Raw genomic sequence first — 25,923 nt, 5'->3', positions numbered from 1 at the left:
GCTTAGCAACTAAAGTCCACAATGCATATCTGCTTAATATATTGTAGTTAAATATTTTTAAGTTCTTGATTTTATAAAAAATAATTTTTTGAATTCACGAACTTTTAGCAGTACCCAAGCTTTTTTAATTACCAAATAGTTGTTGAATATTTTTGGCTTTTTTAATGTTAAGAAACGAAAGAAAAAAACCCACCCAGATCCGTACCCTAGGCTACAAAACATATTGATGAGAGATAATGGGCCGGCCCACGCCTACGCCATCGAGCTGGGCCGAGTGAGCCTAGCGACGCGGGATGTGAGCGATCGCTCGAATCTGCCGAAGTGAAAGAACCGGAGATCCCCTTCTGCCACCAGCGTTGAAGCGGCAGACAAAGGCGGAGGCGTATTCACAAGCTCACCGACGAAGTTTTGAGGATAGAGTTTGCCCTAGTCCAATTTGATCATTATGTTTTTGTCATTGATATGTTCGCTCGTGTTCAAAGCCTTTTCTACTCCTTTCGTCCGGAAATACTTATCATTAAAATGAATAAAAAGAGATGTATCTAGATGTATTTTAATTCTAGATATACCTTTTTTATTCATTCTGATGACAAGTATTTCCGGACGAAGGGAGTATTTCACAAATTCTTGATAATAGGTTGTGGGCTATGGAGGTCTTTATGTCCAATATATCATGGGAATTCTCTTTTGTTAGAAATCGAAATCATGTAGGAAAGCGATCCATTAGAATTTTGGGATTCATTTATTTGAACTACAAGGGTACTATAGGAAAGATTCCTGTGAAATGGAACCCTAAAAATTTCTTTCAAATTCTTTTGGACCAAAGAGCACCTTTATTTATTTATTGAACATAATACAATCACAAATGTTCACATACACGCAATGCACTCATCCCTATAAATGCACATACGCAAACCCTACCCCTTTGAGCATCTTTGAGATACTAAGCCGACACAACGTTCTTGTACCGTTGTCTTGGTGACATATGCATTTGGTTGGAGCAGTGGCTCCATCACTATTTATGATCTGTGTTTCTGTTCTTCTCCTTCTATATCAATGAAAAATACAAAGATTTTGCCTTGTTTGTAAACAAGAATATGTTGAACTGAATATTGAAAGAGATTTTAAAACCAGAATATCTGACAAAAGTTATATCTTTATGCATCATGTCTTGCTAGTCAAGAGAAAATTTTAGAACAAGAATACCCTTTAGCTTGTTGTAATGAGCAAACCATATATGTAGAATAACAACACTATGTTTATTAACAATGAATTGGCCGAACGGGACAACCTGTCACAGAGTCATCTTTCATGCATCGCTACCATATGCCAAAATAATGGGTAAAATTGAGGGATCCCATAGCTGGGCCGAGCTATTTCATTTCATGAGCCAGGCCATAAAAATATATGAGGAGCTTCTGAATTTTCTGGTCAAGCCATTTTGTCAAAGCAATATATCTATGTCAATTACTATCATTCTCTCTAGATGTTTTTTTTCATAGATAAGGATGTGTATGGAGTCAGGGTGGACACAGTCCGGGCCGGTCTGGTCCCGGTCCGAGCCGCCGTTTGGACCGGCCGCCGGCGGTCCAGTCCGGACCGGACCGAGCAGCGCAGCGGTCCTGATTTCAGGGACCGGACCGGCGGACGTGAAGCTCGGTGCGGACCGGCGGTCCTCACGGTCCCGGCGATGCCCAGTCACTGCCATGTGGGCTCAGGTTATAGGAGAGGTGGTCGGAGAAGCAACATGGTGCCTGGAGTCAGAGAAGACGCACCTTTTGCGCGGCGGAGCGAGGGAGAGGCGCGGGGGAGAGAGGGAGCGGCGCGGCCGCGCAGGGGAGAGAGAGGCGCGAGTGAGAGGGGTGGTGTTGTGGCGAGGTGGAAGACGTACGCAGGAGCGGGTGGCGAGAGGTGGACGACGTGCCGTGGAAAGTGTTGTTAGCCATGAACCTGCGCGTGTTTATTACTTAGCAGTTTTCTCTGTTACATGCAAGCAATCTATCACATGCATGATCCCACGATTATTCGTGTACAGCCTTGCCGTGATGAGTGGATCAAACTGGACGTGGAGTCAATTGTGGGATGGCACTGTGATTCTCGGATCAAACCTGTTTCTTTCATTAGCCGCGATTAAAAAGAAACAACGGCCTGGAGTCCATACAAAAGGGAGAGATTTAGATATATGAAACAAAGGGAGAGATTTAGATTGGAAAGTAAAAGGAAACAACAGCGTGAATCATGGATAGATGTTATTAGATTGAAAGGGAAAGATTTCCGTAGAATCCTTTTGGTAGTTATTCCCATAGATGTAGTAACAAATAATCGTGGGATGGAGCCGTGATTACGTGATATCCCGTTTCTCTCGTTCTTTCCATTTCTCTCCACTGAATAAAAGGAAACAAAAGGCAGCGCATAACGTGGATTGGAGGAAGCGGATGATCACGCGAGCACGATCTGTGGGTGCTACCTCATCTGCTTGCGCTTCTTCTTCGATCCGCCTGAGCGGACCGGGCTTTAACTGGACCGGACCGAAGATTTTTCGGTCCATATTTTGCAGACCGGACCGGCTATTTTTTCGAGCGGGCTTGGACCGAGCTGGGCGGGACCGAGCGGGCCAAAAAGCCCGCTCGTGCCGTCCACCCTGAGTATGGAGGATGTGGAGTATCTGCTCCCGAACTTAAATGCTTCATGAATAACAATAGATTTTTTAAAATAGTTTTTTTTAGCAAACTTTGACAAATGTTTTTTGTGCTTGAATTTTTTTTATCATGAAAGGATATACATGGAAGTCATGAAAAAAAATCGATGCTCCAAAAATGCTATTTTTGAAAGCATTTCGGAGTACTAATTTTTTCAAGACTTCCGCGAATGTCATTTCGTGATGAAAATTTTCAAGCATACAAAACATTTGTCAAAGTTCGTCACACAAAAAAATCTGGTTTTTTTGAGCTTTTTCATTTTATTTTTATTTTACTGTTCATCCAAGCTCATTTGAGCTCGGAAGCAGAAGATGACTCTTGCAGTCATGTATGCCTATTATAACCAAATAAACTGTATGGCCGAGGTCTCAACACTTCCCCATTGAACTAAGTTCACTATAACAAAATGGCAAAAAAATTCTTCCAAATTCCTATGCACCCAAGATAAGTTGAACGAAACCAATTATTAGCAATATGGGGCTAAAAGAGTTTTGTTCTGTCAAGGCAAAATATCGACCCCAAGTGGACACGAAACATATTGCATGCAACATATAGAAATAAGACTATCAATGGAAATCAATATAGTGACAAATTACTGGATGTATTATCCATATAATGCAACATCAGAATGGCCACAAGTCTGCAACATTTTTCTTACACAATACAACATCATGCAAACCAATAACCCAACAATTAAGTGAAAGCAAAACTTTGTTTATCATGGAGTTACCCTTTTTGTCTCAAATATATCTTAACATTTATACTCTTCTTACTGGCCACCAGGGACCCAAGTCAGTATGGATAATTGCAACGTTGTTATTGGTGCTAGAGTCCAGGAGGTACATATATAGTTAGTAGGGGGTTTGCTCTGTAGATATGCACTTTTATGTTGTCCTCGAAGAGGATCTCGAAGATGCATACGTCAAACTTCTCCATATGATTATGGAGAGAAAACTTGCTCCACCCACTACTAAAAGCACCAGTAGAACGTTGGCTGCAATAGACATAGCTAACTTCCCAAGCCACTCCTTGTGGGTCCCAGAGAGTCAACTTCTTGCTTGTGTGGCGAAGATACTCCCTAACAAATCTAGATGGAATAACCCACAAGACAAGGAAGTATTTAGGAAAAATGGTAATTTACAATACAGTGACATCAGACCTTCATTGTCAGAAAGACCATTCAGGGATGAGTACTAATTCTTTTCTCAACACAATGCATTTACAAGTGGATGGTTTTCGAAGATGGCTATTAGTCGACAAAGTGGTAGATTAGAAATAAGAAAAAAAGTGAATATACAATTATGTGGCATCACTAAGGGTTAGACGATTGAAAGAATTTAAGACATAATTGTTTCTCTGATATGAGGTTAATTTATTCAACCTTGGTTTTGCCAGTTTACTACAATGACATGGTCTTATTTCTAGATGTTGAGCAAGGAAATGGTTTACATCTAGATTATTTGGAAAAAGGATTATCTATTATATTTGTACATGTAACTTGGATCATTAACTCTTGTGCAGTGACAAATTAGATACTTTATTAGTTGGGTTATCTCATCATCCATGTTAATTTCACAAGCAAAGATTAGTCATAAAGATGCAACCATATGTCGAAAACACTGAATTGGCACATAACTTTTTGAACCAAAAAAAATCAAGGAAACTATGTTTAGATAAATGGTCTTGTTTGATATGTTTAGAAAATTGACAATTCCTTTTAGCACAAAATTTAGGTTTATTGTTTACGTCCACCATGCACTAAGTTGCCTTGCCGTAGTTATTATCTGTTTGTCTTGTTTCCACTTTTATATCAAGATATTGTACTATAAACTATGTAAATGAAACTTTGTTTCCGGAAAAAGTTTCGACCTACTCATCAATAGACATGGCAGTTGAAAGGATCGATATGGTTGACTAGAGGGGGGGGGGGGGGGGTGAATAGGCAACTAACAATTTTTAGCTTTCCTTTAACAATTTAAACTTTGCATCAAAGTAGGTTGTCTAGATATGCAACTAGGTGAGCAACCTATATGATGCAACAATGATAGGAACACAAGCAAGCAAGATATATGAAACAAATAAGCTTGCACAAGTAAAGGCACGAGATAACCAAGAGTGGAGACGGTGGAGACGAGGATGTGTTGCCGAAGTTCCTTCCCTTTGAGAGGAAGTACGTCTCCGTTGGAGCGGTGTGGAGGCACAATGCTCCCCAAGAAGAAACTAGGGCCACCGTATTCTCCTCACACCCTCACACAATGCGAGATGCCATGATTCCACTATTGGTGCCCTTGGAGGCGGCGACCGAACCTTTACAAACTAGGCTGGGGCAATCTCCACAACTCAATTGGAGGCTCCCAACGACACCACGAAGCTTCACCACAATGGACTATGGCTTCGCGGTGACCTCAACCGTCTAGGATGCTCAAACACCCAAGAGTAACAAGATCCACAAGGGATTAGTGGGGGGAATCAAATATCTCTTGGTGAAAGTGTAGATCGAGGCCTTCTCAACCACTCCCGAGCAAATCAACAAGTTTGGTCGGCTGGGGAGTGAGATCGGGCGAAAATGGAGCTTAGAGCAATAATGGAGCTTAGGGGTGGAAGAGGTGAGTCAACAGGGAAGAAGGGGACCCCTTATATAGTGTGGGAGAAGGATCCAACCGTTACCCACCAACCAGCCCGCGGCCAGCGGTACTACCGCGCCTGGCCAGCGGTACTACCGCAAGGCCGCGCGGTACTACTACTTGAAACCAAGCGGTACTACCGCACGGCTGTGCTGTACTACCGTACCGACCCACGGTACTGCCGCAACCCCAGCGACAGTAAAGATAAACAGACGCGCAGGAGCTGGGGGCGGTACTTCCGCACGCGCGGTACTACCGCGCACCCCATGCGGTACTACCGCAAGGCAAAAACCCCCAGCCAGGGGGAAGGGAACTTCCGTGCCTACTTTCGCAAAGAAACGGAAGTAGCAAAAACCCGACACAGTAGTACCGCCGAGGGGCGGTACTACTGCCTGACTGTATAGCGCGGTACTACCGCTCGGCGAAAACGGTACTACCGCGGTAGGTGCGGATGTAAAAAATTACATCCGCCCCTACTACCGCAAAGGGGCGGCACTAGCCTGGTGGGCAGCGGTAGTGCGGCTTCAGGGGAGCGGTACTACCGCGCCACCGCGCGGTACTACCGCGGATGCCTATGGTACTACCGTTTACCTGGGAGCAGTACTACCGCGACCAACCACATCAGCCAGACAAGGGAGGCAAGAAAACGGAGGAAGCTCCAAGGAAAAAGGAGGGGATAAGAAGGAGACGTGTACGTGATGATTCCACCCAACCCTTTCCAACGCGGACCCCCTCTTAATAGTACGGCTTTCCTACGACTCAAATCCACCAAAAAGAAACGTAGAAAAGACGCCGTCTTCATCAGTCTTCGAGGGGCACCCAATCGTCTTGTGCCTAGCAATGAAGTGTCTGGAATACTCAAGGCACACGATTAGTCCGCAAATGCATTGTCATCAATCACCAAAACACTTAGGGATAAATATGCCCTTACAATCTCCCCCTTTTTGGTGGATTGATGACAATACGGGATTTGCACAAGGAAAATAAAATTAAGTAAATGCAAACCCCTCCTCTCTAGAATATAGACGGGCTCCCCCTAGATGTGTGCCACCTAGATGAGTGTTTTGGACTGCACGGCACACGAATACTAGGATCAAAGCCCCCCTATATTATAGAGACAAGGCATATCTATCACTAGACAAGATAGCACACACATAAGTTAACTACGATAGATAAAGTGCATATGTCTTACACCATATGAGGAAAGGTCTCGAAAGCACAAACCAAGCAAGAGCAAACAAAGCAAACAAGCACAAACGAGGTCCAAAAGACAAAGCAAATAAACGCAAATCCCTACACTCTCTCCCCCTTTGGCACCGAGATGCCAAAAAGGCAGAGAGGACACCTACACACACGGGGTGGCTCAAGCAGAGAAGTCGTCCCACTGCTCCTCGTGCTCCTCGTCAGACTCAGCGGCGGGGATAGTCTCCTCGAAGTCATCCTCTGAACTGGTCCATTTGTATCCCTGCTTTGACATCCAGGCAGCCTCAGGTGTGATGACGTCCTCAGACCCGCCAGACACATCCTCTCCAAAGAGCCTCATAACCTTCTTGTCACGGCGGCGACTCTCCTTGTCTGCCACGTGAGCCCTGCACTGTCCCTTTGCCTGCATGCAGAAGAGAGTCTTCATCTTGTCCTTTAGCTTCTTGGCCCATGACGGCTCAGAGGAAGGAGTGGTGGACCTAGCAGCACGGTCCTCAGCAACATTCTCAGCAGCAGCCGCCTCCTCACCAGCAGCCGCCTCCTCACCAGCAGCCCTCCTAGCAGAAGAAGCCTCAGCACGGGTAGTGGTGTTGGCCCAGTTGGGCTTGACGCGGAGGCTGATGGACTCATGGCGAATCCAGTCTGGAGCAAGGAACTCATCACCAGGGTACATCTTCTCCCAAGTGGTGGAGAGCAGTCGAAACAGGTACGGTTCATAGATAGGTACCTTGCGAGTGAACACCACAAACCGAAGCTCACACCACATGATGTGTGAGACATCAAGTGGCCGAGTCTGAGAAGAACGTGCCTCTGCACACAGGAGCAACATGTCCACTAGATATGCATGGACCTTGTCCTTGTCGCCAATGCGTGGGAACAGAGTGTTGCGGAAGATGCGATGCATGATATCCAGAAAGGAGTTTAACACCCAAGTTGACTTGCCATTGGGGAGCACCTTCTCAACAAGGAAAGGCTGAAGCATGTTCTTGTTGGCAGACTCAGAGTTGGCATGGGGGCGAACACCAACGGGGGTGTGAAGCCCGTCATCGGGAATGTGCAGCAGATCCATGAACTCTTTCCATGTAGCAGACAGCTGACGGTCGTTGGTTATCCAGGTCATCCTCCGCTCCTCCCCGGGATGAAAGTACACTGAGGCAAAGAACTGACAGATGAGCTCAGGGTCATAGTCATGGTGAAGAGAGATTACCGGCTCAATAGCAAACTACTCCACCAAGTCCAGGGCCTCTCCAAAATAGTCACGAAACTTGTCCTTCCGCATGTGATGCATGTCTATCCACTTGATATCCACGAAGGTATTCTTCTTGCTCTTGATCACATCCAGATAGATGAGAACATGTTGCTTGTTCCAGAACATCTCGGTGCCTCTGAGCACAGCCCGAGGAGTCACATAGGGATTGATCCTCCAGCGTTCGACATACTCAGAGACAGAAATCTCGTCCATGCCCTTAGCAGGTTCCTTTTGCTTGCTGGCAGTGGTCTTGACATTGCGCTTGGGGGCATTGGAGCCCTCTAAGGCTTCATCTTGGGGGTTGCGCAGATGCTTGGAGCCAGTGTCACGACTGAGATTGGAACGGCGAGAGCCACCACCTGAGACACAAAAACGCAAAACACCCACAACAGCCAAGAGGGATTAATGCAAAGACCACAACAAAGCAAGAGAAACAAGCAGAAAGCACACATGATAAATGCCTAGAGAGAGATTTGATCCCTACGGTAGTACTGCCAAGTGCTGTGAAGCTAAGATAGTAGTACTGCTCTTAGACGCGGTAGTACCGTGCAATGTCACGGTAGTACCGGGTCTAGGAGCGGTAGTACGACCTTAGCGCCTCGGCTAGCGCGGTAGTACCGCGTCTGCAGAGCGGTAGTACCGCACAAGCTAGCACGGTAGTACCGCACCTGATGGGCGGTAGTACCGCAAGAGCGGTAGTACCGCACATCAGACACGGTAGTATCGCACCGCATCAGATCTGAACAAGTTCAAATCTAAGAAAAGCCCGCGAAACCACGGCGGTACTATGGCTGGACAAAGCTACCACAAGACAATATATCAAGTATGATTCCTACGCATCACAATTCTCCTACATCCTACTCTTGCATAGATTTGGCCTAAAATCTCAAGAACAACAAGTTTCTCCCCAAAAACCTAGAAGCAAGAGAACAACCAAGAAAAAGAGGGATTTGGGGAAAAACCTTGGTCCATGGCAAGAGGAAGTGGTGGGGAGCGATCCCACCGGTCGAAATCCGAGGAGAGTGGCCGGAGACAGAGATCCGGCGAGGGCCTCCAGCGCCGTTCTTGAGCGAGAGAGAGAGAGACGTGGGGAGAGAGACAAATGAATGGGTGTGGGGAGTTGGAACTCCCCTGCCCGAGTCATAACCCCCACGCTCCCTCGACGGCGTGGTAGTACCGTGCCCCAACGCGGTAGTACCGCTCGGCGCGGTACTTCCGAAGTACCGCACCTGAGCGGTAGTACCGTGCTGTGGCGCGGTAGTACCGTGCCTCCCAAAGCGGTAGTACCGCTGCCAGCCGCGGTAGTACCGTGAGCTCAAGAAGATGCACGTTTCGAGCACACGAAAAACTGGGTCTTTGCACAAACACTCCGAGCCAACACGACAACACAAGACCACGCAACACACAAAGCCAGAAAGGCACACGACAAACGAAACAACCACGAGACACCACCTCTCCAAAGAGAGGGCGGTGGCCGTAGCCACCTATGTTTGAGTCAATTGGTATGGCACCGCAAAGAATTATCCTTGGGTCCATGACCACAACTCGTCTTTGAAGCACAAGTACCATCAAACATGGCTAATGTGAAAGACTTGATCGATTTATGTATAATGGGGGGAGGGAGAGTTCATTGAGAGAATATCACTCCCCCTATGTCCATGCCTACATCTAAGTAGGACAACACGTTGAGTATGGTGGGGTGTGCAAGGTTTCAAGCAACATTGCTCGAATCAATGATATTCAGCTCATGCCTTAACTCGCGAAATCTTGCTTCATCCAAGGGCTTCGTGAAGATATCTGCAAGGTTATCATGAGTGTTGACATAGTTGAGCTTGATCTCTCCTCGCCTAATGTGATCTCGGATGAAGTGATACCGAATCTCAATATGCTTCGTCTTGAAGTGTTGCACCAGGTTGAGAGAGATCTTGATGGCACTTTCATTGTCACACCAAAGAGGCACTTTGTCACAAATGACACCGTAATCCTTTAAAGTTTGCCTCATTCATAAGATTTGTGCACAACAACTACCGGCCGCCACATACTCCGCTTCGGTGGATGAGAGAGACACACAACTTTGCTTTTTGGAAGACCAACTTACCAAAGAGCAACCAAGAAATTGGCACCCTCCGGAAGTGGACTTCCTATCCACTTTGTCTCCCGCCCAATCGGAATCCGAATACCCTACAAGCTTGAAGTTTGCTCCTCTTGGGTACCATAGGCCAAAGTTTGGGGTATGAGCCAAATATTGAAAGATTCGTTTGACCGCCACATAGTGACTTTCCTTAGGTGCGGCTTGAAAACGTGCACAAATTCCCACACTCAACATGATATCCGGTCTAGATGCACAAAGGTAAAGCAAGGAACCTATCATGGAGCGATATACCTTTTGATCCACCGCTTTACCATTGGGATCTATGTCAAGTTGGCACTTGGTGGGCATGGGAGTGGAAGCCGGCTTGACATCACTTAGCTTGAATCTTTTGAGCATGTCTTGAGTATATTTGGCTTGATTGATGAAGGTTCCTTCTCTTCTTTGCTTCACTTTGAACCCTAGAAAGAACTTCAACTCTCCCATGGAAGACATCTCGAACTTTGAGGTCATGAGAGCGGCAAATTCCTCATTGAAAGCTTTGTTAGGGGAACCAAAGATAATATCATCAACATATAATTGGCACACAAACAACTCCCCTTTGACCTTCTTAGTAAAAAGAGTGGGGTCGATTAGCCCAACTTTGAAACCACGGTCTTGTAATAACTCGGTAAGGTGGTCATACCACGCACGTGGGGCTTGTTTAAGGCCATAGAGTGCCTTATCGAGTTGATACACATGATCGAGAAAGTAGGAATCCTCGAACCCGGGGGGTTGCTTGACATAAACCAATTCATTAATGGGACCATTAAGAAAAGCACTCTTCACATCCATTTGTTGTAACTTAAAGTTATGATGAGAAGCATAGGCAATCAACATGCGAATAGATTCAAGACAAGCAACGGGAGCAAAGGTTTCACCGTAGTCGATATCCTCGACTTGGGAGTAGCCTTGTGCTACCAAACGAGCCTTGTTGCGAATGATAATCCCATGGGCATCTTGCTTGTTCTTAAATATCCACTTGGTTCCGATGACATTGTGGTTCCCCGTCGGTCTTGGCACCAATCTCCACACTTTGTTGCGCTCGAAGTTGTTGAGTTCTTCATGCATGGCATTGAGCCAATCCAGATCTTCTAGCGCCTCATAGACCTTGTGGGGTTCCACACAAGAGACAAACGCGTGATGCTCACAATAATTTGCTAATTGTCTACGAGTGCTTACCCCCTTTCGTAAGCTTCCAAGCACATTCGTCATGAGATGATCCTTGGTGGAGAGCTTAGAAGCAACCTTGGCGGCACGACGCTCTAATTCCTCCTCGGGGGTGAGACGAGGAGTGGTCACTTGATCATCTTGAGCGTCGTCTTGAGCTTGTTCTTGTTCTTGAACTTGCTCGGAGGAGAGAACTTGACCTTGGGCATCACTAGATGTGTCAACACCGTCTTGAGCGTGATCTTGCCCTTGGTCATGTTCTTGAGGATGAGGGCCTTCATGTTGTTCTTCGGAAGCGTGTGGGCCTTGGGTTGGTGATGGCTCCGCTTGAGTGGAGCTTTGTCCTTCTCCTTCGGCCACAAGGGGTTCCTCAATGGGTAGGATAAATCCAACACCCATTCTTCCTATGGCTTGGGGAGGAATTTCATCACCTACATCACAAGTGCCACTTTGCTCCACTTGGGAGCCGTTATTCTCATCAAACTCCACGTTACACGTCTCCTCAATAAGTCCCGTGGATTTATTGAGGACACGGTAAGCATGAGAGTCTGTAGCATAACCAACAAATATGCCCTCATAAGCTCTAGCCTCAAATTTAGACAACCGAACACCTTTCTTGAGAATGAAACACTTACACCCGAACACCCGGAAGTACTTGAGGTTGGGCTTGTTACCGGTGAGTATCTCATATGGAGTCTTGTTCAAGCCCTTGCGGAGGTAGAGCTGATTGGATGCATGACACACGGTGTTGATGGCTTTGGCCCAAAAGTTATACGGAGACTTGAACTCCGCCATCATGGTCCTTGCCGCATCCATCAACGTCCGGTTCTTCCTCTCCGCAACACCGTTTTGTTGAGGGGTGTAAGGTGCGAAATATTGATGCTTGATCCCCTCATCACTAAGAAACTCGTCCAAGGTGTAGTTCTTGAACTCGGTGCCGTTGTCACTTCTTATTGTCAAGATCTTTACATTGTATTGACGTTGTGCTTCATTTGCAAAGTCAATGACGGTTTGTTGGGTCTCGCTCTTCCTCTTGAAGAAATACACCCACGTGTACCTTGAGTAGTCATCCACAATCACCAAGCAATACTTCCTACCTCCAAGACTATTGAAGGATGGAGGCCCAAAGAGATCCATGTGAAGGAGCTCCAAAGGCCTCTTTGAATAAATGATAGTCGTGGGAGGGTGAGCCTTCTCATGTAGCTTTCCTTCGATACAAGCACTGCAAGCACGATCTTTAGCAAAACTAACATTCGTTAGTCCACGGACATGGTCCCCCTTGAGGAGACTTTGCAAAGATCTCATATTGACGTGGGCTAAACGGCGATGCCAAAGCCATCCCACATCAACTTTAGCCATTAGGCACGTCCCGGTCTTAGTGGGTTGCTCCAAAAAGTTAATCACATATAGACCGTTCTCAACATGCCCAACAAAGGCTACTTTAAGAGTCTTGCTCCACAAGAGGGCCACGGTATCGATATCAAAGAAAGTGGCAAATCCCATGATTGCAAGTTGACAAACGGAAAGTAAATTGTATGCAAGGGACTCAACAAGCATGACCTTCTTGATCGTGAGATCATGAGAGATGACCACCTTGCCAAGTCCCAATACCTTAGAAGATGAGGCGTCACCCCACTCGACATTGGTGGACATAGATGGAACCTTGTGCACGTCCACCACCAAGTCCTTGCTTCCGGTCATATGATTTGTAGCTCCGCTATCGAGCAACCATGATCCCCCACCGGAAGCAAACACCTACAAGAGATCAATGCTTGGTTTTAGGTACCCATTTTGTAATGGGTCCTTTGATGTTAGTAACAAGGGTATTTGGAACCCAAATAGACCATTCAATGTATTCATGAAGAGAACCAACAAATTTGGCATAAACATGCCCATCACTAGCACGACATAACACATAAGAAGGCTTAAAATCGCCGGCTTTGTTGGGAGGGGTGGCATTGCCCTTCTTGACATAGCCGCCCTTTGCAATGTTCTTCTTCTTCTCCTCGGAGGCACTCTCTCCCTCCTTCACAAAGGTTTGCATGAGAGGAGGAGGTCGTTTGGTCTTGTCATTCTTCTTCTTGTTCTTGGAGTCGGGCACGTACCCAACCCCTTCCTTGGCCACAACTCCTTTTTGGTTGATCAAGAGATCGTTGAGGTTCTTCTTGCCTTGTATGCAAGTCGCAAGACCTCTCTCAAGTTGCCCCTTTAGCTTAGCGTTCTCCTCAACGAGATGCACATGCTCACAACACGGGTTAGTAGCATTTGCATTATCAATTAACATCATACGAGGGAAAGTGGCTTTTTCCTTGGTTAGCTTTACTTGAAGTTGATCATCAGACTCTTTGAGGCTAGCATAAGCACCCTTCAAGACCTTGTTAGCCTTGTCAAGTAGATCAAACTCCTCTTTGAGTCTAGCAAAATCAACCTCAAGTTCGGCCTTCTCGGAGTTTAGCACATGAGAAACAATGAGGACATGATCATAATATTTCTTTAACTTAGCATGATCAACGTTGTGTGACTCCTCAAGAGCCAAACGAAGACCACGCTCTTTCTTTGACCGCTCCATTTTGAACTACTTCAAAATCTTGTCAAGGTATGTACTCATTGAAAATACTTATCAAACGTCTTGATCTATCTCTATAGATCTTGAAGCTCAATATGTAAGCAGCTTCACCGAAGTCTTTCTTTGAAAAATTCCTTTCAAACACTCCTTTATGCTTTACAGAATAATTCTACATTATTTCCGATCAACAATATGTCAATCACATATACTTATCAGAAATGTTGTAGTGCTCCCACTCACTTTTCTTGTAAATACAGGCTTCACCGCAAGTCTGTATAAAACTATATGCTTTGATCAACTCATCAAAGCGTATATTCCAACTCCGAGATGCTTGCACCAGTCCATAGATGGATCGCTGGAGCTTGCACATTTTGTTAGCACCTTTCGGATTTGACAAAACCTTCTAGTTGCATCGTATACAACTCTTCTTTATTAAATCCATTAAGGAATTCAGTTTTGTTTATCCATTTGCCAGATTTCATAAAATGCGGCAATTGCTAACATGATTCAGATGGACTTAAGCATCACTACATGTGAGAAGGTCTCATCGTAGTCAATCCCTTGAACTTGTCGAAAACCTTTTTGCGACAATTCTAGCTTTGTAGATAGTAATACTACTATCAGCGTCTGTCTTCCTCTTGAAGATCCATTTATTTTCTATGGCTTGCCGATCATCAGGCAAATCCATCAAAGTCCATACTTTGTTCTCATACATGGATCATATCTCAGATTTCATGGCCTCAAACCATTTTGCGGAATCTGGGATCATCATCGCTTCCTCATAGTTCGCAAGTTCGTCATGGTCTAGTAACATGACTTCCAGAACAGGATTACCGTACCACTCTGGTGCGGATCTCACTCTGGTTTACCTACGAGATTCGGTAGTAACTTGATCTGAAGTTTGATGATCATCATCATTAGCTTCCTCACTAATTGGTGTAGGAGTCACAGGAAAAAATTTCTGTGATGAACTACTATCCAATAAAGGAGAAGGTACAATTACCTTATCAAGTTTTCTACTTTCCTCCCACTCACTTCTTTCAAGAGAAACTCCTTCTCCAGAAAGTTTCCAAATTTAGCAAAAAAACTTGCCTTCGGATCTGTGATAGAAGGTGTACCCAACAGTAACTTTTGGGTATCCTATGAAGACACATTTCTCCGATTTGAGTTCGAGCTTATCAGGTTGAAGCTTTTTCACATAAGCATCGCAGCCCCAAACTTTCAGAAACGACAACTTTGGTTTCTTGCCAAACCACAGTTCATAAGGCGTCGTCTCAACGGATTTTGATGGTGCCCTATTTAACGTGAATGCAGCTGTCTCTAATACATAACCCCAAAACGATAGTGGTAGATCGGTAAGAAACATCATATATCGCACTATATCCAATAAAGTACGGTTATGACGTTCGGACACACCATTATGCTGTGGTGTTCCATGTGGCATGAGTTTGTGAAACTATTCCACATTGTTTTAATTGAAGACCAAACTCGTAACTCAAATATTTTACCTCTGCGATCATATCGTAGAAACTTTTATTTTCTTGTCACGATGATTTTCCACTTCACTCTGAAATTCTTTGAACTGTTCAAATGTTTCAGACTTATGTTTCATCAAGTAGATATCCCCATATCTGCTCAAATCATCTGTGAAGGTCAGAAAATAATGATACCTGCTGCAAGCCTTAATATTCATCGGACCACATACATCAGTATGTATGATCTCCAACAAATCTGTTGCTTGCTTCATTGTTCCGGAGAACGGCGTTTTAGTCATCTTGCCCAAAAGGCATGGTTCGCAAGCATCAAGTGATTCATAATCAAGTGATTCCAAAATCCCATCAGTATGGAGTTTCTTCATGCGCTTTACACCAATATGACCTAAACGGTAGTGCTACAAATAAGTTGCACCTATCATTATTAACTTTGCATCTTTTGGTTTCAATATTATGATTATGTGTATCACTACGATCGAGATCCAACGAACTATTTTCATTGGGTGTGTAACCATATAAGGTTTTATTCATGTAAACAGAACAACAATTTATTCTCTTACATGAAAAACCGTATTACAATAAACATGATCAAATCATATTCATGCTCAACGCAAACACCAAATAACACTTATTTAGGTTCAACACTAATCTCGAAATTATAGGGAGTGTGCGATGATGATCATATCAATCTTGGAACCACTTCCAACACACATCGTCACTTCACCCTTAACTAGTCTCTGTTTATTTTACACCTCCCGTTTCGAGTTACTAATCTTAGCAACTGAACTAGTATCAAATACTGAGGGTTTGCTATAAACACTAGTAAAGCACACATCAATAACATGTATATCAAATATACTTATGTTCACTTTGCCATCCTTCTTATCCGCCAATCACTTGGGGTAGTTCCGCTTCCAGTGACCAGTCCCTTTGCGGTAGAAGCACTATGTCTCAGGCTTAGGACTAGACTTGGGCTTCTTCACTTGATCAGCAACTTGCTTGCCGTTCTTCTTGAAGTTCCCCTTCTTCCCTATGCCCTTTTCTTGAAACTAGTGGTCTTGTCAACCATCAACACTTGATGTTTTTCTTGATTTCTACCTTCGTTGATTTCAGCATCACGAAGAGCTTGGGAGTTGTTTCCGTTATCCCTTGCATATTATAGTTCATCACGAAGTTCTACTAACTTGGTGATGGTGACTAGAGAATTCTGTCAATCACTATCTTATCTGGAAGATTAACTCCCACTTGATTCAAGCGATTGTAGTAACCAGACAATCTGGGCACATGCTCACTAGTTGAGCGATTCTCCTCCATCTTTTAGCTATAGAACTTGTTGGAGATTTCATATCCCTCAACTCGGATATTTGCTTGAAATATTAACTTCAACTCCTGGAACATCTCATATGCTCCATGACGTTCAAAACGTCTTTGAAGTCCCGATTCTAAGCCGTTAAGCATGGTGCACTTAAACTATCAAGTAGTCATCATATTGAGCTAGCCAAACATTCATAACGTCTGTATCTGCTCCTGCAATAGGTCTGTCACCTAGCGGTGCATCAAGGACATAATTCTTCTGTGCAGCAATGAGGATAAACCTCAGATCACGGATCCAATCCGCATCATTGCTACTAACATCTTTCAACACAATTTTCTCTAGGAACATATCAAAATAAACATATGAAAGCAACAACGTGAGCTATTGATCTACAACATAGATATGCTAATACTACCAGGACTAAGTTCATGATAAATTTAAGTTCAATTAATCATATTACTTAAAGAACTCCCACTTAGATAGACATCCCTCTAATCCTCTAAGTGATCACGTGATCCAAATCAACTAAACCATAACCGATCATCACGTGAGATGGAGTAGTTTTCAATGGTGAACATCGTTATGTTGATCATATCTACTATATGATTCACGCTCGACCTTTCGGTCTTCGTGTTCCGAGGCCATATCTGCATATGCTAGGCTCGTCAAGTTTAACCTGAGTATTCTGCGTGTGCAAAATTGGCTTGCACCCGTTGTAGATGGACGTAGAGCTTATCACACCCGATCATCACGTGGTGTCTGGGCACGACGAACTTTGGCAACGGTGCATACTCAGGGAGAACACTTCTTGATAATTTAGTGAGAGATCATCTTATAATGCTACCATCAATCAAAGCAAGATAAGATGCATAAAAGATAAACATCACATGCAATCAATATAAGTGATATGATATGGCCATCATCATCTTGTGCTTGTGATCTCCATCTTCGAAGCACCGTCGTGATCACCATCGTCACCGGCGCGACACCTTGATCTCCATCGTAGCATCGTTGTCGTCTCGCCAATCTTATGCTTCCACGACTATCACTACCGCTTAGTAATAAGGTAAAGCATTACATCGCGATTGCATTGCATACAATAAAACAACAACCATAAGGCTCCTGCCAGTTGCCGATAACTCGGTTACAAAACATGATCATCTCATACAAAAAAATTCAGCATCATGTCTTGACCATATCACATCACAACATGCCCTGCAAAAACAAGTTAGACGTCCTCTACTTTGTTGTTGCAAGTTTTACGTGGCTGCTACGGGCTTAAGCAAGAACCAATCTCACCTACGCATCAAAACCACAATGATAGTTTGTCAAATAGACTCCGTTTTAACCTTCTCAAGGACCGGGCGTAGCCATACTTGGTTCAACTAAAGTTGGAGAGACAGTCGCCCGCAAGCCACCTATGTGCAAAGCACGTCGGGGGAACCGGTCTCGCGTAAGCGTACGCGTAATGTTGGTCCGGGTCGTCTCGTCCAACAATGTCGCCGAACCAAAGTATGACATGCTGGTAGGCAGTATGACTTATATCGTCCACAACTCACTTGTGTTCTACTCGTGCATATAACATCAACATAAATAACCTAGGCTCGGATGCCACTGTTGGGTTTTGTAGTAATTTCAAAAAATTTCCTACGCACACGCAAGATCATGGTGATGCATAGCAACGAGAGGGGAGAGTGTTGTCTACGTACCCACGCAGACCGACTTCGGAAGCGTTGACACGACGTAGAGGAAGTAGTCGTACGTCTTCACGATCCAACCGATCAAGCACTGAAACTACGGCACCTCCGAGTTCGAGCACACGTTCAGCTCGATGACGATCCCCGGACTCCGATCCAGCAAAGTGTCGGGGAAGAGTTCCGTCAGCACGACGGTGTGGTGACGATCTTGATGTACTACAACAGAAGGGCTTCGCCTAAACTCCGCTACAGTATTATTGAGGAATATGGTGGCTGGGGGCACCGCACACGGCTAAGGAATAGATCACGTGGATCAACTTGTTGTTTCTTGATCTCTCTTTGGTGCTAGCCCTGCCCCTCTATTTATATGTTGAGCCCTGGGGTCGAAACTTGGAGTAAAAGCCTCCACAAAGTCGGTTTCACCCGAAAGGCAAGAGTCCTTCTCGGACTCCAGGACCAAACGCCACAATCCTTGGCGTCTGGCCCAGACGCCATGGGCCTCGGCGTCTGGCCCAGGGCCAGACGCCAGGGTCTCCGGCGTTTGGCCCCCTGGCCTCCGCAAAACTCCTTTTGCACCAACCTAAAGCCTCATGGGCTTGACCCCTTGGCCTAACCATATCATCCAATATATGAATCTTTACGTCTCGACCATTTCGAGACTCCTCGTCATGTCCCCGATCTCATCCGGGACTCCGAACTCCTTCGGTACATCAAAACATGTAAACTCATAATATAACTGTCATCGTAACCTTAAGCGTGCGGACCCTACGGGTTCGAGAACAATGTAGAAATGACCGAGACACGTCTCCGGTCAATAACCAATAGCGGGACCTGGATGCCCATATTGGCTCCTACATGTTCTACGAAGATCTTTATCGGTCAGACCGCATAACAACATACGTTGTTCCCTTTGTCATCGGTATGTTACTTGCCCGAGATTCGATCGTCGGTATCCAATACCTAGTTCAATCTCGTTATCGGCAAGTCTCTTTACTCGTTCCGTAATACATCATCTCACAACTAACATATTAGTTGTAATGCTTGCAAGGCTTATGTGATGTGCATTACCGAGAGGGCCCAGAGATACCTCTCCGACAATCGGAGTGACAAATCCTAATCTCGAAATACGCCAACCCAACATCTCCCTTTGGAGACACTTGTAATGCTCCTTTATAATCACCCAGTTACGTTGTGACGTTTGGTAGCACCCAAAGTGTTCCTCCGGCAAACGGGAGTTGCATAATCTCATAGTCATAGAAACATGTATAAGTCATGAAGAAAGCAATAGCAACATACTAAACGATCGGGTGCTAAGCTAATGGAATGGGTCATGTCAATCAGATCATTCAACTAATGATGTGACCTCGTTAATCAAATAACAACACTTTGTTCATGGTTAGGAAACATAACCATCTTTGATTAATGAGCTAGTCAAGTAGAGGCATACTAGTGACACTCTGGTTGTCTATGTATTCACACATGTATTATGTTTCTAGTTAATACAATTCTAGCATGAATAATAAACATTCATCATGAAATAAGGAAATAAATAATAACTTTATTATTGCCTCTAGGGCATATTTCCTTCAAGGACACCTAGTCCTCACCGTATTCCCCTTGTGCTAAGGTCACACAGACCTCGCCCAATCACTCTGGTAAGTCTTCAAGGTAGACTCCCAAACCTTCACAGACTTCGTTCGCCGGCAATCCACAATGTCTCTTGGATGCTCAGAACGCGATGCCTAACCGGCTGGAGGATGCACAGTCCTCAAGTGTAATAAGTCTTCAGATCACACAGACAAGAAGACTTAAGTGATGCCCAATTCTCTTTGGCTCTGGGTGGTTAGGGCTTTATCCTCGCAATGAATTCTCTCTCAAAGGCTTCGAGGTGGTTGCTCTCAAACGACAAAAGCCGTATTCTCAATCTGAGCAGCCGACCGTTTATGGTTGTAGGGGGTGGGCTATTTATAGCCACTTGGCAACCCGACCTGATTTGTCCGAAATGACCCTGGGTCACTAAGGAACTGACACGTGTTCCAACGGTCAGATTTCAAACTCACACGGCAACTTTACTTGGGCTACAAGCAAGGCTGACTTGTCCGACTCTGGACAAGATTCGCTCTCATAGTCTTCACTCGAAGACATAGGTTTTGGTTAGGCAACACTACAGTCATTCTGACTGGTTCTCTTGGACCCCACTTAACAGTACGGTGGTTCCTATGACTCAACACAAAAGAAAAAGAACTACGAAAGATCTAAGTCTTCGAGCTCCATAGGCTTCATGTGGTGTCTTCTCTTGTCATAGTCTTCAATGTGAATATCTTCATATACCACCTTTGACTTCAATGTCTTCATACATTTTTAGGGATCTTCTCTGGTAGGAAAACCGAATCAATGAGGGACTTCTACCTGTGTTATCCTGCAATTCTCACAAACACATTAGTCCCTCAACTAGGTTTGTCGTCAATACTCCAAAACCAACTAGGGGTGGCACTAGATGCACTTACAGGAGCTTCGGGCCCGGTCGTGCGGGGAGGAGGGCCGCGGCTGGGCCTCGCGGGCCGGCGCGGTCGGTGGCGATGCGGTCCCCCGGGATAGGTGTCGCGCCTCTATTGGCCCGAGGCGGCGGTGGAGGCTGTCCGGCGGGAAACGAACATGTCCGGCGGCGGCGGTTGTAGTTTTTTTAGGGTTTCAACCGTGATTTCGATGAGGGGATCTATATTTATAGGTAGAGGGAGATAGGAGAGTCCAAATGAGGTGCGGTTTTCAGCCACGTGATCGTGATCGAACGCTCTAGATGAAGGAACATGTTTAGGTGGGTTTTGGGCCACTTTGGAGGGGTGTTGGGCTGCAACACACATGAGGCCTTTTCGGTCCCTCGGTTAACCGTAGGAGTATAAAACGAAGTCCAAATGGTACGAAACTTGACAGGCGGTCTACCGGTAGTAAACCAAGGCCGCATAACAAGTCTTGGTCCAATCCGAAAACGTTTAACCCCCACACACGAAAAGAGGTAGAAAGGACCACCGGAGGACATAGGAGCACCGGAATGCAAAACGGACAACGGGAAAAATGCTCGGATGCATGAGACAAACACGTATGCAAATGTAATGCGCATGATGACATGATAAGAGATGCATGATAAAGACAAAACACACGGAGACAAACACCCGACAACGAGGAAATATCATAACTTATGCCGGAAACGACAAGAGTTGGGATACATATAAGGTAAATTACATCCGGGGTGTTACAAGGGCATACCAGCAAAGCAACCCCTCTCACTGATGTGTTTGCTTTTGGAGTGTTTTTTCTCGAAATTACTTGTGGGCAGAGGCCTGTCAATCCAAATTTAGAGGATAGGCAGGTATTGTTGGTTGAATCGGTGCTCGACCTGTGGAACAAGCCATCGCTCCTTGATGACGTGGATAAGCAGCTTGGGGGCAACTGCAACGCCGAGGAGGCATGTGTGGCTCTAAAGCTGGGGCTATTATGCTCTCACCCATTCGCCAATGCAAGGCCAACTATGCGGCAGGTGATGCAGTCCCTTGATGGGGACATGCCATTGTATTTGAAAAATGTTAATCAAGCATTTGAAAAACATTTAAATGTGTATAGAAAAAATGTTGGTCATGTATTCAAAAAATGTTTGTATTTAAAAAATGTTATACAAGCATTTGAAAAGTGTTAAAAATAATATATAAAAAATGTTGACCGAGTAATAAAAAAAATGTTGAACTTGTACATGAAAATGTTAATCAAGCATTTGAAAAATGTGTATAAAAAATTGTTGACTGTGTATAAAAAAATGTTAAACTTGTATTACAGAAATGTTCTTGATGCATACAAAAATCGTAGTATCAAATGCAAAAGAAATGAAAAAATGGAAAAGCCAATGAAAACCGAAAAAACAAAGGAAACCAAAGAAAAATGAAAATATAAAAATCAAATAAACAGTGCAAATAAAATGGAAAACAAAGAAAATCGATAAAGAAACCGATGAAAATCTATAGTATATACAAAAAAAAGAAAGGAAAACAAAGAAAATGAGAAAACCATTGAACCGAATGGAAACAATGAAAAATCGACAAAGAAGCAAAGAAAGACCGATGAAAAACGGGAAAGAAACAAAGAAAGACCGTTGAAAACGACTAAGGAACAAACAATACAGTTGAAAACAAAGAAAAAAGAAAGAAAAGGGGAAAATCAATGAAAATTGAGAAAGAAACAGAGAAAAAACGAGAAGGCAGTGAAAACCAAGTAGAAATGAAGAATTAAAAAAAAAGAAAAAACGGAGAAACTAGTGAGGAAACAAACAAAAAAGGAAAAAAATACTGCAAACCATCGAATGAAGTGCAGCGGGCGAACACGATCGTGACACCTAGCATGGAAAAAAAGACACAAATGAGCTGCCCCAATAGCAACATCGCAGGCGAAAACTGTTCAGGGAGACATAAGAATCTCTTGCATATTGTGAGATATAGTAGCCGCGGCGTAGGTCCTGGTTCTGGTTAACAACGACGCGCACGTACATACTTTGGACCTGCCCAACTAGCTACTTTCCAGTTTTTGGAAGGTCCTAGTCCTACAACATTCCCCGACCAGCCTTTTCCTTTTAGAGAGAGAGAGAGAGAGAGAGAGAGAGAGTGTTTGTTTGTTTTTCCTTTCGGGTTTTTTCTGCTTTTTTCATTTTCATTCTTTCCTTTCTTTTTCCATGTTCATTTTTTATTTTCTTTTACTTTCCATCTTTCTTCCCTTTTAATTTCCATTCTACAATCATATTTATCAAATTATTGATTTTTTTAAACCGTGAACATTTTTTATTCATGATTTTTTTGTGAATAATGAACTTTTTAATTTAATTTTCGAACATTTACGCAATAATTTGTTCAAACTCATGAATAATTTTTTGAATACGCGGATATTTTTTCCAAAATCATGAACATTTTTTATTTTCCAAAGATTATTTTTCAAAATTATGAACATTTTTTAATATGCTAATTGTTTTCCAAAATCACGAACATTATTTTTGAAACCAAGAACATTTCAGAAGTTATTGGATATTTTTTATTGCTTGTTATTTCTAAGTCGACATTGATGACCATTTGATCAAAGTCGTATCATATTTTTTCACTTAACGAATTATGATGTCCATATCGCACATTTATTAACATGGACTCGGAAGCAAATAATTGTTCTGAGTCATGTGAGAAGTAGCTGAAAAGTAAATATGAAGAGTGAAACATCACATTGCATTATTTATGAATCAAAATGGCGAGGTGCGGAACATAAACTTCATAAATTCAATGATACAAACATTTCCCACCATTTCTGTTGAACTTATAAGCCTCAATGCAACAGATGACTAGCAACTAAATACAATATTCACTATGTACGACATGCACATATATTTTCAAATTGCAAGTAACCTTCATGACATAAATTACATTTATTACAAAAGTGTAGCATTCTTTCAAGATTTCTTTTACCCATGTTACAATAATTACAACTGCAAACCCAACACCAAATCCAAGCCCCACAAAGAGGAATAGCATAATGTCCACAGAATTCTCATCCGGAGTCTGTAGCACACCATTTGGTGGTGTTGCACCGCTGCATTTTTTTGACAATGGAGGCCCACACAGCAAATCATTCCCCAAAAATGACCTATTGGAGAATGTCAGGAAATGAGGAGATTCTGGTATTCTCCCCTCCAGACTGTTATATGATAGGTTCAACACTGTTAAGAAGTCCAATGATGCTATGCCATGTGGGATCACTCCTGAAAGCTCATTTGAGGACAAATCAAAAACCTCCAACTGGCTTAGATGACCAACATGGGATGGAATTGTTGGGGAACGTAGCAGAGATTCAAAATTTTCTTACGTGTCACCAAGATCTATCTATGGAGAAACCGGCAACGAGGGGAAGGAGAGTGCATCTACATACCCTTGTAGATCGCTAAGCGGAAGCGTTCAAGAGAACGGGGTTGAAGGAGTCGTACTCGTCGTGATCCAAATCACCGGAGATCCTAATGCCGAACGGACGGCACCTCCGTGTTCAACACACGTACAGCCCGGTGACGTCTCCTATGCCTTGATCCAGCAAGGGGAGAAGGAGAGGTTGGGGAAGACTCCATCCAGCAGCAGCACGACGGCGTGGTGGTGATGGAGGAGCGTGGTGATCCAGCAGGGCTTCGCCAAGCACCGCGAGATATGAGGAGAAAGAGAGGTAGGGCTGCGCCAGGGAGAGGTCAAGAACTCATGTGTTGGCAGCCCCAAAGACCTCAACTATATATAGGGGAGAGGGAGGGGGTTGCGCCCCCACCTAGGGTTCCACCCTAGGGGCGGCGGCCAGCCCAGATCCCATCTGGTGGGGCGGCCAAGGGGGAGGGGGAGAGGGAGGCGCACCAGGCATGGGCCCTAAGGCCCATCTGCCCTTAGGGTTTGCCCCCCTCCTCCCCTTAGGCGCCTTGGGCCCTTGTGGGGGGCGCACTGTTGGGGAACGTAGCAGAAATTCAAAATTTTCCTACGTGTCACCAAGATCTATCTATAGAGAAACCAGCAACGAGGGGAAGGAGAGTGCATCTATGTACCCTTGTAGATTGCTAAGCGGAAGCGTTCAATAGAACGGGGTTGAAGGAGTCGTACTCGTCGTGATCCAAATCACCGATGATCCTAGTGCCGAACTGACGGCACCTCCGTGTTCAACACACGTACAGCCCGGTGACGTCTCCTACGCCTTGATCCAGCAAGGGGAGAAGGAGAGGTTGGGGAAGACTCCATCCAGCAGCAGCACGATGGCGTGGTGGTGGTGGAGGAGCGTGGTAATCCAGCAGGGCTTCGCCAAGCACCGCAAAAGACGAGGAGGGAGAGGGGTAGGGCTGCGCCAAGAAGGAGAGGAACTCGTGTGTCTTGGGCAGCCCAAACCTCAAGTATATATAGGGGGAGGGGAGGGGCTGCGCCCCCACCTAGGGTTCCCTCCCTAGGGGTGGCGGCAGCCCCCAGATCCCATCTGGGTGGCGGCCAGGTGGAGGGAAGAGGGAGGCGCACCAGGCATGGGCCCTAAGGCCCATCTGCCCTTAGGGTTTGCCCCCCCTCCTCCCCTTAGGCGCCTTGGGCCCTTGTGGGGGGGGGGGGGCGCACCAGCCCACCTGGGGCTGGTCCCCTTCCACACTTGGCCCATGCAGCATTCCGGGGCTTGTGGCCCCACTTGGTGGACCCCCGGGATCCTCGCGGTGGTCCCGGTACGTTACCGATAAAACCCGAAACTTTTCCGGTGACCAAAACAGGACTTCCCATATATAAATCTTTACCTCCGGACCATTCCGGAACTCCTCGTGACGTCCGGGATCTCATCTGGGACTCTAAACAACATTCGGTAACCACGTATATCTATTCCCTATAACCCTAGCGTCATCGAACCTTAAGTGTGTAGACCCTACGGGTTCGGGAACCATGCAGACATGACCGAGATCACTCTCCGGTCAATAACCAACAACGGGATCTGGATACCCATGTTGGCTCCCACATCTTCCACGATGATCTCATCGGATGAACCACGATGTCAAGGACTTAATCAATCCCGTATACAATTCCCTTTGTCTAGCGGTACGATACTTGCCCGAGTTTCGATCGTCGGTATCCCGATACCTTGTTCAATCTCATCACCGGCAAGTCTCTTTACTCGTTCCGTAACACATCATCCCGTGATCAACTCCTTGATCACATTATGCACATTATGATGATGTCCTACCGAGTGGGCCCAGAGATACCTCTC

This window comes from Triticum urartu, chromosome 3A (assembly GCF_056163025.1).
Source record: "Triticum urartu cultivar PI428250 chromosome 3A, HENAU_Tu73, whole genome shotgun sequence".
Classification (NCBI taxonomy): domain Eukaryota; kingdom Viridiplantae; phylum Streptophyta; class Magnoliopsida; order Poales; family Poaceae; genus Triticum; species Triticum urartu.
Note: the sequence above shows the minus strand (reverse complement) of the source record.